Source organism: Fopius arisanus, unplaced genomic scaffold (assembly GCF_000806365.1).
Source record: "Fopius arisanus strain USDA-PBARC FA_bdor unplaced genomic scaffold, ASM80636v1 scaffold00048, whole genome shotgun sequence".
NCBI classification, from domain to species: Eukaryota; Metazoa; Arthropoda; class Insecta; order Hymenoptera; family Braconidae; genus Fopius; species Fopius arisanus.
Genome location: NW_011887787.1, coordinates 886,678 through 898,789, shown reverse-complemented (window position 1 = coordinate 898,789; position 12,112 = coordinate 886,678). Strand labels below are relative to the sequence as shown.

At 33.5% G+C, this 12,112-nt stretch overlaps 1 protein-coding gene across 1 annotated transcript in view; it reads left to right on the top strand.

The window, feature by feature from the left end:
• The window catches only part of GlcAT-P (Glucuronyltransferase P), a 40,712-nt gene that overhangs the window by 4,874 nt on the left and 23,726 nt on the right, over window positions 1–12,112 (top strand). The gene's annotated exons all lie outside the window — the stretch shown is intronic.

Sequence of the window (12,112 nt, the reverse complement as noted above, 5' to 3'; positions counted from 1 at the left end):
TGAAAAAATAATACTTGACAGTAGCGTAAATTTTCCGGAGGAAATAATAAAATTTACTGTCTGCCTCTTATTTTTCGCCATGATTTTAGATAAAAATGACCGCAATAATTCTTCAGCCCGCGCTTACCTTACCACTTATGTACTTTTTCCTCTTTATTTTTTATCCCTGTAGGAAAGATTCACCAAAATTCAATAGGTTACAAAAATTTTTATTCCGAGCCTATACCACAGCCTATTCTACTCCAATTGACTCGATAATTTCGATAATCTGCTGTTGAAATCCGGAGATAATTATCGTAATTATCAACGTTGATACTTTTGTTACAGATAAATATCCATTCGGAATTGAATTGGTAATTTATTAGCAAAAATAACTGTACTATATGTGACGAACGAACAATTTCCCATTTATTTTCACTTGAATGAGAAATCCAACATCTGAATACAAGTATATACTTTTTCCGTGCTGGAAATAAAAAACAAAAGCCTAGGAACAATAGTGTTTGATGGAAGCTCATCACATGGGATGAATCCATACATCGAATTTCTGTTATCCGATCGCGTCGAGGGATGGATTAATCCGGCTTGTGGTCTAATACAACCACAATGAGTCTCGAATTAGCACGGTATGTTTTGGATAATTTGCAATACTAAATAATTCGTATTAAACCGCACAATGTCAGGTAATAACGGATCATGAACTCACAATAGATCAGTTCATCCCGAGAATCGGAAACACAGGGCAGTGACTCCTATGCTAGAATAAATTCGTCAGGTATTTCAAATTCCTCGAAATATCTGCATGTTCTGTTGCGACAGGGATTATTTTATCCGCTCATTAAAGATTCCACATTAATTATGCAATCTGAGTGGCATTTCCAACCGTTAATTCAAAATCCCGAATTATCGCTGTTTCTATCTGGAAATACTTGGCTGCATCTTGAATCATTACATCAAAGATTCACACGCTGATATACACGTTTTATATCTAAATTATAAACAATACATTTTTTTTTTCTATTTTGATTTTGAGTGGATGGATTAGAATCTTTCGATTTTAGAAGTTCAATTTTTCACGTTTGAGATTCTTCTTATAACTCTTCAATTGAAGCTTAACAATTTTTCTACTCGATATTTCACCATTTTGATCTATATGTATATATGTATGTGACCGAAAAGTTATTCGGGGATTACTGAAAAAATAATTGTTTAATTAAATTCAATCAAAGCTTAGAGATTCGGTTCAGTATTCTCTGCACCGATTTCAAAGTTGAAGATTGCATTTTTCTTTTTCTGAAAATTCCCGATGCTGTTGTCTTCTTTACTATTATCTGAAATGCATAAACTTTCGAAAGCATATTAATTATTATTTATTGATTGTTTATACTCAATTTATTAGCAAAAATGGCTGTCTCATATTAAATTATGAGCGATATTCCACTTGTGCCGATCTTTCGTTGAGAGCTGGGGTTTTCGAACTGAACTAATTGCGTTTCTGTGGAGAAAAAGTTTCGCATGCCAGGATTAAACGTCTTAGGGTTTCAGTCTGTTGGTGAAGTTTACTTGTTCACTGAGTGGCATTGCTGACGAAGTACACGAAGTACTCGTGATTAACGGAGGGTACACCATCACCCGTATGTGATGCCACCGCGGGCTGTTCTATTTCGCACTCGAGTTGTATTAATAGACAAACAAATTCACAACTGCTGAGGTCAATGTATTTCAACAATTCCAACTTTATCGTTCATCATTTGTATCACTCTGTCAGTCTTCTCGTTGAACAAACATCTTTTTCGAAGGAAAATAGCATTTTTAATTCCCTGCAGAAGTAATAAAAACAATGAAAATTAGTTTAGCTTTGCCGTGAGATTTTTTTTTTAATATCTCTGAAACGGTGGGAGATATCGCCATTTTCGTTATTACCTTTTTTGTAACCCTCAATTGACTCCACAATAAAGCTTTCAACGAAAATCTCGCCATTTCCCTTCATTTCGGAGATATTTCCGAAAAACTCATCGATGCAGTAATTCACCTCACGTTACCACTCCTCGATATAACCGAAAATAATTTATTTATAATTAAATAAGACTCATATTTGAAAATATTGAAATGCTAAACTAAACAACACATGGGATAGGCTGATCTTATAATTATATATTTTCAAGATATTATTTATAGGGATTGTAAAAATCGATTTAATGGAAAACTTGAACAGAGTTTACATTATTTTCTATTTATTCATCCATTGAGTGAATTTCTGAAGCCCCAGATGAATAAACAATAGTGTATGTAACAATAGTGTATGTAACACTAAAAGTGGCGATCCAATAGTAATAAATGGGCCTTTATTCTCGTTTACACTTGGCGAGTGTGATTTATCCCTCAATTTCTTTCTTTTTCCCCACGACATCTGAGGCAACTTGGAAAATCCGCCCCTGGGGGGATGAGTAAGTGCACTACGACTGATGGTACAGACAAAAGTATGGAATGGGTGATATAGCTAACAAGCAAAGTTCTGGAAACAGTTTGACACGACTGCGGGAATGGTGCACAGAGTTTCTGGAATCCAGGTGGAGATTGGAAACCCCTTGGATTACACTTTGTTGAAAAAACAAAACTACATTTTCCCCCACTCCTTCCTGGGGCTCTATCTCTCTTCTGTCTCAATCACGAGTTTGAGATTTTGAAAACTAATACTGTTTATCAATTTATCACTCGGAGAGAATTCAATTTGCCATTATTCAATTATTAAGGGATTGAATCGTTCATTTTTTCACAGGACAAACCACCATTTTCAAAACTTCATCTTATCCTCTCGATAATATTCACTTGATTTGCATAAATAAATATAAATTTTTTTAGTTCCCATTTTTATTATTTATAAACATAATATTGATCATTGACATTTCGATTATTCAACCTGATCTGTATTAATCTCATCAGGTTCTGATCAGCCCAACCTGTAATTATTCTGATCAAGTTCGAATTAGGTGGGGTAGGATCAAATTATTTAATTACCTTATTATTATTATTAAAAGTATAATGGATGAAATTTTAATTAAGTTAATTTTCGTTTCTTTTTTGAATTCATTACTAGTGCATAATGATAAGTGCATTATTTTCGCGGCCAGTTTTTATTCAATATCTCGGAGTCGAAGCGACATAGTGACTTTTCGGCATTAACATTTTTTATAGAGAACAATGAGAGCGACAAAAAATGTATTTATCAAAATATCATTATCTCCCTTCAATTTCGCGGAATCGGTTAAAAACTGGCCTCGATGAAAATACACTTATCCTAGTTTACCACTTTCCCACAGAATTATTTCTCATTAATAAATTCGTTTGCTCAGCAAAAGAACTTCCCCGAGTGCTCATTAAAAAATCCTTCCCCTAACAACGGAAAACCCCAGAATTCCAAATCGAAAGTAAACATCCTGAATTTTTTCCGCACATCGCCCAATCGTTGCCAATCGATTCCCATTGAACAGCTCGCGACCCGCGAAAATGAATTCACCGCACAAGTTGCAACAACTCCGCAAGTTTGCATATCTAATACATGAAAACACATAAAATCAAATCAAATACATAAAAAATATATGCAAATATTCTCTCTTCATTTATTATTGTCGTTTAGTTATTTCCGACGATTGTCGGTTTAATTTCCATCTTGGTGCGGAGACGATTTGAGTTGAGGTACTCTAGAAATAAAACCATGTACATTACATCGATACGGTAGAAAAGACGCTGAGGACAATGAAAAGAGAAAGCAAACTGAAGCGAAGGGAAAAAAAATGAAGAGTATCAGGAGACTCAGTGGAATAATCCAATATAAGCTCTGAAGAGGTCTCGCCTTCGTACGTAATACGTGAGCAAAAGCTCGAGGTATTAAATTTTCTTGTAACAATGGACGAGCGTTTGAAAGCTCACCCACTTTTCCTCCTCCTTTGGCATTCTTTTCAACCGTATATTTCTCCCTTCCATTATCTCATTTTTTTTTTACTCCAGCTCGTTGGACGGATAATGCAGCCTGAGACGACATATTTCACGAGGCATCATTTTTACTTAATGAGTTTTGTCGGAATGCTGCGTATCATTGCGCATCAGTGCCTGGAGAAGAGAAAAACGTCAATATGCAGTTGAATGCTAGCTCCCGAGTCTTCATTACTCTTTGCCGTTATGCGATTGCTTATTTATGGGACTCGTAATGAAGAGCTTTTTTTTACATGGCATAATGAAGATACAGTGGCTCGTAAAAAACTTCTCGTTGAAGATGGAAATTTATTTACATTTGGAGAACAATAGAGATTCACTCTTATCACAACAAATGGGCTTGAGGATGGGTGGGGGGTTTTAATGCCGAAGTCGGGTAATAATGACCTCGTGTCAATCTTCACGGAAGGGCAATTTTTGAGATTCACGATTGTTGCATTAAGAAAATATTTTCTTCTACCAATAATATTTACTAACCACCAGTAAATCTGGCAATCACTGTGGAAATATTCACATAAGATTTAATAATACCAAATATTTTTTTTGTGGCTAGTAAATATTATTGGCTAAATAATATTTTTTTCTCAGTGTGGACGAGTTTTTTTTTTTATTGAATATCACAATTAAGATGGATTATATCTGTCCATGTGATTTATTCTTGAAATTAATTTCTAAGGGAATTTTGGAAGAATTAGAAAGTGAAAATCGATATTATTTTGTGGGTCTCTCGCATGTGGAAAAATATCTCTAAATATATAAATATGGAAATGTCTCAGTATATATATGAACAATATATTTTCTATAATTTTTTCCCGAGGGGTAGAAGACAACTATAATTAATTCATTTATTTGTGAAATTTTCCCATTTATTTTTAGAAAATAATTGAAATTTTGAGCGTGAGTAATTATTTTTTCAACGATATTGAAATTAAATCCAGCTTGAGGGAAAAAATGGTAAATTTTCAAGCCTCAGTGAAAATTAAATAAAATCCCGAATTTTTCAACAGCTGGAAAATTAAAAATCCCTAATTTACAATAAGAATATTAATAATAATTGAATAATATACTAGAAATCCAAATTACTTCAAAGTCTTTCTCGTTTCTAGGAGTACCAAAATTCCCATTAATATATAAAAATGAAGAATTGTATTTCAATTTATAAAATTTATTTATTTGCAATGCGAAATCATTACTAATTATCATTTTCTCTCCGGGCTTGTGCAAAAAATGGAATTTTTCGCCGAACTTTGCATGAAGTCTTGGAATCAATTTCAACATGAATATGATAAATCAATATTCTTAACTAAAAAAAAACGATGAAATATCTCAGGAATTCGGGGGAAGGATGACTTCTTAAGAACTCAGAAAAACTCAAGAAACTCCCAAAAGCCCTGAAGTCTCTTCAAGTTCCTCAGATTCTTAGGACGCGAGACAAATATTAAACCCAAGAGCTTGAGTCCCTCATGCATTTCCTCGTGAGTCAATCGTCCTCGGCAAACAATTGACCACGTGAAAACAATGGCAAATGCTCAAGGGATTTGAAACGTTCGAGTAATCCTCTATCATCCTGAAGCCAGAGAATAGCACTGGGTCTTGACGCTGTTAATTCGATAAAACGTGACGGTTACTCATACCCTCTCGACCCCGTCTGCTGCACAAAACTCTCGCGAAATATTTTTCCTCACTGGTTCTGTGGAGATTCTGCTCATTTCCTCACAGCATTTCTACATCGATTTTAAGAGCAGCTCATACTGCGCACACCACCATAAAACCCTCCAGGAGAACCCAAGAAAATCCAGGAATCAGATGTCCACCTTTCAATTTGTTATTTTACAGTGGAAATACTGATGTCAGTCCACCAGGGAACAACACTAATATTATTTTCCTCGTAATAAATTCAACTAAAAAAAGAACTACTATTATTTTCCTCAACATTCGTCTTCTCATTTTTTAAGTTATTTTATAAATTTCTGCAAAACGGTTGATTAAATGGAGACAAAAAAAATATACTTTTTTTTATATACTAAATATATATTAATAATAATAATTACTTATATATACTAAAATATATTCATTTCTTTTTAAATTTTATTTTATACTTTCAGTTTTAGAAATTTTTTTTCCATGAAGTTTTTCATTAAAATTTGCCCGAAATTTCGAAAAATAGACGCACGACTATAAAAATTTGTCAACCATTTGGATTTCTTCCAAACTTACGATGGGGTCGATGTGAGAAAATATAATGTCTTTACTTTTTGTCATTAATTAATAACACGCGATGGATTCAAGGTGATGCATGCATTTTCCCGTTTTTTCCACCGAGACCGAGATTTGATACCAAAACCGAAATAAGAATTAAATAATCAATCAATCAATCAATCAATAATCAATAATAATCTCAATACGAAATTCCTTGAAAAATCGAGAGACGACGCACAAAAAATAATAATAGTCTATCGATTCCTGATAATTAAAACAATTAACTCGAATTAAAGGAGAAAATAGACTGACTGTCGTAATGAGCAACTTTTGGCGAATTTCTCTGGGTGTATCGATTGCGAAACAATTCAGCTAGACCGGATCGTGGAATTGGTATTCGAGTACTAGCAATTCACATGGGAAATACCAATGGTCAGGAAGATCAACGAAATTAAGAGGGTGCAGGGGTTGGATGGCAAACTGTACTGCAGAAATAGTGCTCTCCACCGGGTTTCATGGGAACAAGGGGTGAATAGGAATCCGTGGCAGTGTCTCTATTCTACTAGAACCGTTATTGCCTCTCTGGTGCTCTATTGTTCTACTTGTACCGAACAAGGGCGTCTTTCCTTCCGGATCCCACGCCATATCTCCTCCACCCTCTCCAAAATTAGTCCAGTACCCTCTCCTAACACGAGCATTCTCCATTTTTTTATCTTACTTCCACTGAATTCCCCGATTTTTCTTTCACCAAACCCTTCACTACCTTCATTTCAAGGAAACTAGCTGATTGCATTCTGCTTCGACTAATTACATTTATTATTATTTTCGTTGGTTTTATTCGATTGCACCTTTTATGGGTGATTGATAATTATTATGGTATCGTAATGTTCGTTTAAATTGTTCATTTTTGTTATATCTGTAGACCAATAATAATATAACACTTTGAAGAATTTATGGACGAGTCTTTTTTATATTTTACGTGTGCGTTATTGTGTCTTTATGATATTATCTTTTTGGGTAATTAATATTCATTAATATTATGGGGAATAAAAATAATCGTAATAGGTTAGTAATTAGGTACTCAGTTTTTCACATTTTGGTAATTTTATTGTAAAATATTTTCAAGAATTATATTAGGTTTGAAGGAAGAATGAAAATTGATGAGATGTTTAATTTTTGTAATTTCACAAATTGAAAATTCAGAAGAATTTTTCCCTGGATTTTTAATAATTTCAATATTCATTCCCAAAAATTCCCCGATTTTTTCCCCTTCAACCCTTTTATTTCTACATTTCAAGAGAACTAGATGATTGCATTTTTTTTTGACAAACTATATTGATCCACTCTCGAAAAATTTATTTAAATTTAATCTAAATAAAAATTTTAAGTTGAACGGAAAATTTTCAACAACCAAAAAATGACTGAAAATATGCGTAGAATTCGATATTGACGAATCAGTGACTTTCTGAAAATTCTAGCAATTCTCTATTTTCAAATCCGTATGGCACCGAAAAACGTGGAGAAGCTGAAAATTCAAGCTTCCATTGAAAAATAAATTTCTTCCTTATTTTGGGGAATGTTTTCCCAATTATTTAATTCGTTTAATTGCTAAATTATGCAATTTCAATTGCCAGATTCATCTTGAATGTAAATTCCAATAAATTTTCTCTAATATTAATCAAATGATCTTCCAAGTATAATTATTTACATTCTAAACAATTACCCTCTCAGTTTTTTCTTCTCTCTCACTATAAGCACCAATCATCATAATTTAATTAATTCACGCGTCAGTCTAAAAACTCGTGAAAAATTCGGTTTAAATTTTCCACGACAAGCCAATAATCAAATAATCTTTACCCAATAATTAAGGAAATCATAATTTGTTGTGGATTATTCTCTCAGTATAATTTCCCTTTATCCAAATCAAACAAAATTGATTCTCCTCGGTATCAGTTTAGAACTGAAATTATCCATAAAGTACGGTAGCTTCGTTTTCACCAGATAGGAGGCAAAAAAGACTGCATGGGGTTGAAGAGATTGACTAGAAGAGCTCGAGGGTACGATAAATGTCCAGTACTTGTAAGCCTGAATTACACCACAGCAAAATATCGCCGCACACTCGGTAGCTCTCCGCCACATTTTACTCACCGCAAAAAAAAAAATATATAAATAAAAAAAGGCGGACTTTTTATATCATAAAGAAGCACACAGAATGCTCGTCCAGCATTCATTTCCATCGCATCCCTATTCAGATGAATCAGCCAGAGTTATTACACTGCAGATATGCCCGATTAATTTAATGGTTTATTTTTTTTTATTATTTGTGAATGTGCGGTTCGACTAGAACGCCAGCTCCTTTCGTTCTAGATTTATCGAAATAATCTATGTCATTGAAATATCGGGGAATGTCGGGCGTATGGGCGGCATTAACGCTCGTTTTTTATCAGTTTTTTTACCTTCTGGGGAAAATGAAGTGCATAGGAATAAACTTGAGAGGAGATAATATATTTCAATTACTACACAGAGAGTTGTATGGGATTTTTTTAATTAAAAAAAAACTTGTAGAGCTCTAAAGATCGCAGCTATTATATTCAATTCCTCGACGGGTTTTGGGAATTGAAATTATTCTATTAATTTAAAGAAAACAATATAAATTTAAATAAAAGAAATTGGGAGAATTGAGAATAATTTCAGAGGAGAATTATAATGAATATTAAATTATATTTTATTTCAATCAATCAAAAGATAAATAGAAATTTAAATATAATTTCGCTTGTAAAAAACGAATTTATTTAGATTGAATTTCTTTATTTATTTGCACAATTGCTGGAAATTTCATAAAACAATATCAGAAAAAAATCGAAGGGAGCTGTTAATTGTAAAATGAAAAAAATTCTACAAATTTCGTGAAAATTTGTAGAATTTGAAATAATTTAAGGAAGGAATTATAATTTTTAGGATAAAAATAATAGCACAAATAATAAAATCTCTCCGCCATTATAAAATAGAAAACGAAAAATAAAATCTACTTTCAAATTTATAATCATGCAATCATTTTAAATAACTGAATAAATAACACGGAAATAATTTCGCAAAAATGTGAATGTCTGGATAAAGAAGGAATAATTTTTTATGAAAAACTGAAGAATCGAGAGAAAATTGTGTTACTCAAAGTGAACGGTAAAGAATAATTTCTATGGAGAATAGAACATGACTGTCATGTTTCTGTCACATTGATAATTCACCGAAATTGACATCCAGAAATATTATATAAAATTCATGGAATAAAGTCGTCTTGACGAATGCCCGAGCATTTTCTTTCCCAGCAAAAATCCGTCTGCAGAGAATCCCCTTTTTCCCCACTTTCCTCTCCATCTCTATTTCATTCTTTTTCGCCTCATCCTTACATATATACAATGGCATTTCGAAACCCGGTGATTTTTCCAAACTACCGAGAGAAGACCAGACATTCACAGACAAGAAAGTACCCGGGGGTGTGAGGAAGAGAAGTAGTTCCATCTTCTATTTGTTTTTCCCTAGGTTTCACGTATTGTCACTGCGGTGGAACTTATTTTTCTCGTATTTTCCTCTGGTAAATGGATATCCGGGGATTTTCAACTTTCTTCGAATTGAGAAAAAATGTGAGATGTTGTCTCAAGTGGGAGACGAAAATCGACAGAATTCTTCAAATTACAGATGACTTGAGTCACCGGTAATTTTCAGGAAAATCGGAGAGAAATGTGCAAGAAAAATTATACAATAATTTCAATTACAAATTGCAACTGTCATTGGGAAATTTCTATCGAGATTGAATTCTCACTTGTATTTCAATTATCTACCCAGATTTATCAGATAAGATTCTTCCAATAATGAAATCGGGTGATGACCCAAATGTCCGTTTTAACGGGAAATTCAATTATCTAATAAACAATCTATTTCTTCTTTCCTTTATTTTGTCAAAACACAAAAGATTTCCTTTATGTACATTCCGCTTAAAACTTCAGTGTAACGTTTTTTACATTTATATAATAATCATGTTGAAGAGACTTAAATTTTAATTTTAATTTTAATTTATTGCAAATGTAATGGAAATCCAGGCATTCCGGAAGGTGCAGATTTTTAAACTGTAAACGAGGTTGATTAAACGATGATAAAATATATATTCTTAATCTCCACTAATATCTACCATGTTTCACGTATCTAATCAGCGACTTGATTCGTTCTATTAAAGAACTTGAGTGTTCTAAAATTGGAGATCGACGATGAAAACATTCATGTGATTGGAATTTCGAAATCAGAGAAGTCCGCTGTTATTGTTGTTCGGATATCAACGAAGATTGTCCAATGCTATAAAGTTCTTTAAAGTCTTTCAAATTCCATTTATCGCATTTACGGTGAGGTGACTAGTAACTCTATATAAACAAAATTAAAAATATAATTGAAAACCTAATTTTTCATACAATAAATTGAAGGTAAAAACGATTTTAAAAGTTAAAAGAATAGTTACAATAATTGTTTATATTAATATATTTATTGTTTCAGTTGATCTCAGATTTGATTAGTCTTGGTAGATTTTTTTAAAAGGGTTTTTCACTTTAGGAAAGCATCCATTACTGTTTAGGCATTTCATTGAGTTATTCAGAGGTTCTGCTTCGCTAGGAAATCTATCATAATTTTAAAATTCAATCAATAACTGTTCTTCTGGGTTGGATTCTCAGCGATAAAAGTTTATTCACAAATGAGTTGAGCTTTCTCAATGGAGTGTGACACCGCCGTTTCCTGAATGACATCTTGCAGACTTCAATCTCGTCAACTTCTCAAACATTGAAAATTGCCCAGAAATTCCCAGAGCAGAATATCCTGAACTAGGGCAGATAGTAGCACCTAGTTCTCCCAGTTTTCCTCTCCTGTGTGAGTGGAAAAGAAAAATAAATAGAAAATTAAAAGAAAAATTCAAGATAAAATTCACTGTAATGTCTGCTATATAATGAAACCTATGGAAAACGTATTGACTCTTCGTCACCCGATTGTTCTACAATAATCAAAAGACAATTCCGTCATACTCTCGTCAACTTCAGGTTCATTCCTCAATTCTTCAACAAGACTTTGCGAATTTCTCTCTCCGCGCAAAATTTGTACTCGCGACGAAAAAAAAAAGCTTGCTCCCCGCATTGAAAACTCTCAGCGGCGGAAAAACGAAGAAAATCCAGGGTCATTAAAATCCCCGGAAATTCCCTACCCCTAAGTACACTTCTTGGATCATAAACATGAGCTCCGATGCAGTAAAGGAAATTAACGGGAAAAAATTCGCGCAGTAAAAAAGGAAAAAGCGGAGTAAATTCCGAGGACTAGAATTGAGTATGGCAAAGGGGGCGGCGGAGAGGGGGGGGTAAAAGGGTAAATGCGGAAAATGGAGAGTAATGGGGTGGTGGTGTGTAGTTGAGACGGGGAGCCCCAGGGCCCAACTGGAGAGTAAAGTGGCTAGGCTGAAAACAGGTCTTCAGCAAAAAATGAAACTACTTCGTAGTCGCGTGGGGATTCCGCGCACAACAGACACATTACAGATATATAATACATAACCAGGAGCGATTTCAAAGTTTTCTATTGAATGGAATAGTCTTGTAAGGGAAGAGAGAGCTGTCGCAAAGTTGCGCTCATGCGAATAGTTGCCCTCGGGGAATATCTCATTTTGCTAAATCCAACGGGAGTGGATACTTCTTTATGTTGTTATACTTTCTGTTCAACTGCAAGACTCTTATCGGTCCAATATGTCAGGTGTAATTGTAGAACCATCAAAAATACTATTCCCGCAATCAGAAAGGGAATTTGCTGGAAATAATCAAGTTGAATCCGTCGAATTGTATTGGATCAATAATAATAATAATAATAATAATAATAATAATAATAATAATAATAATAA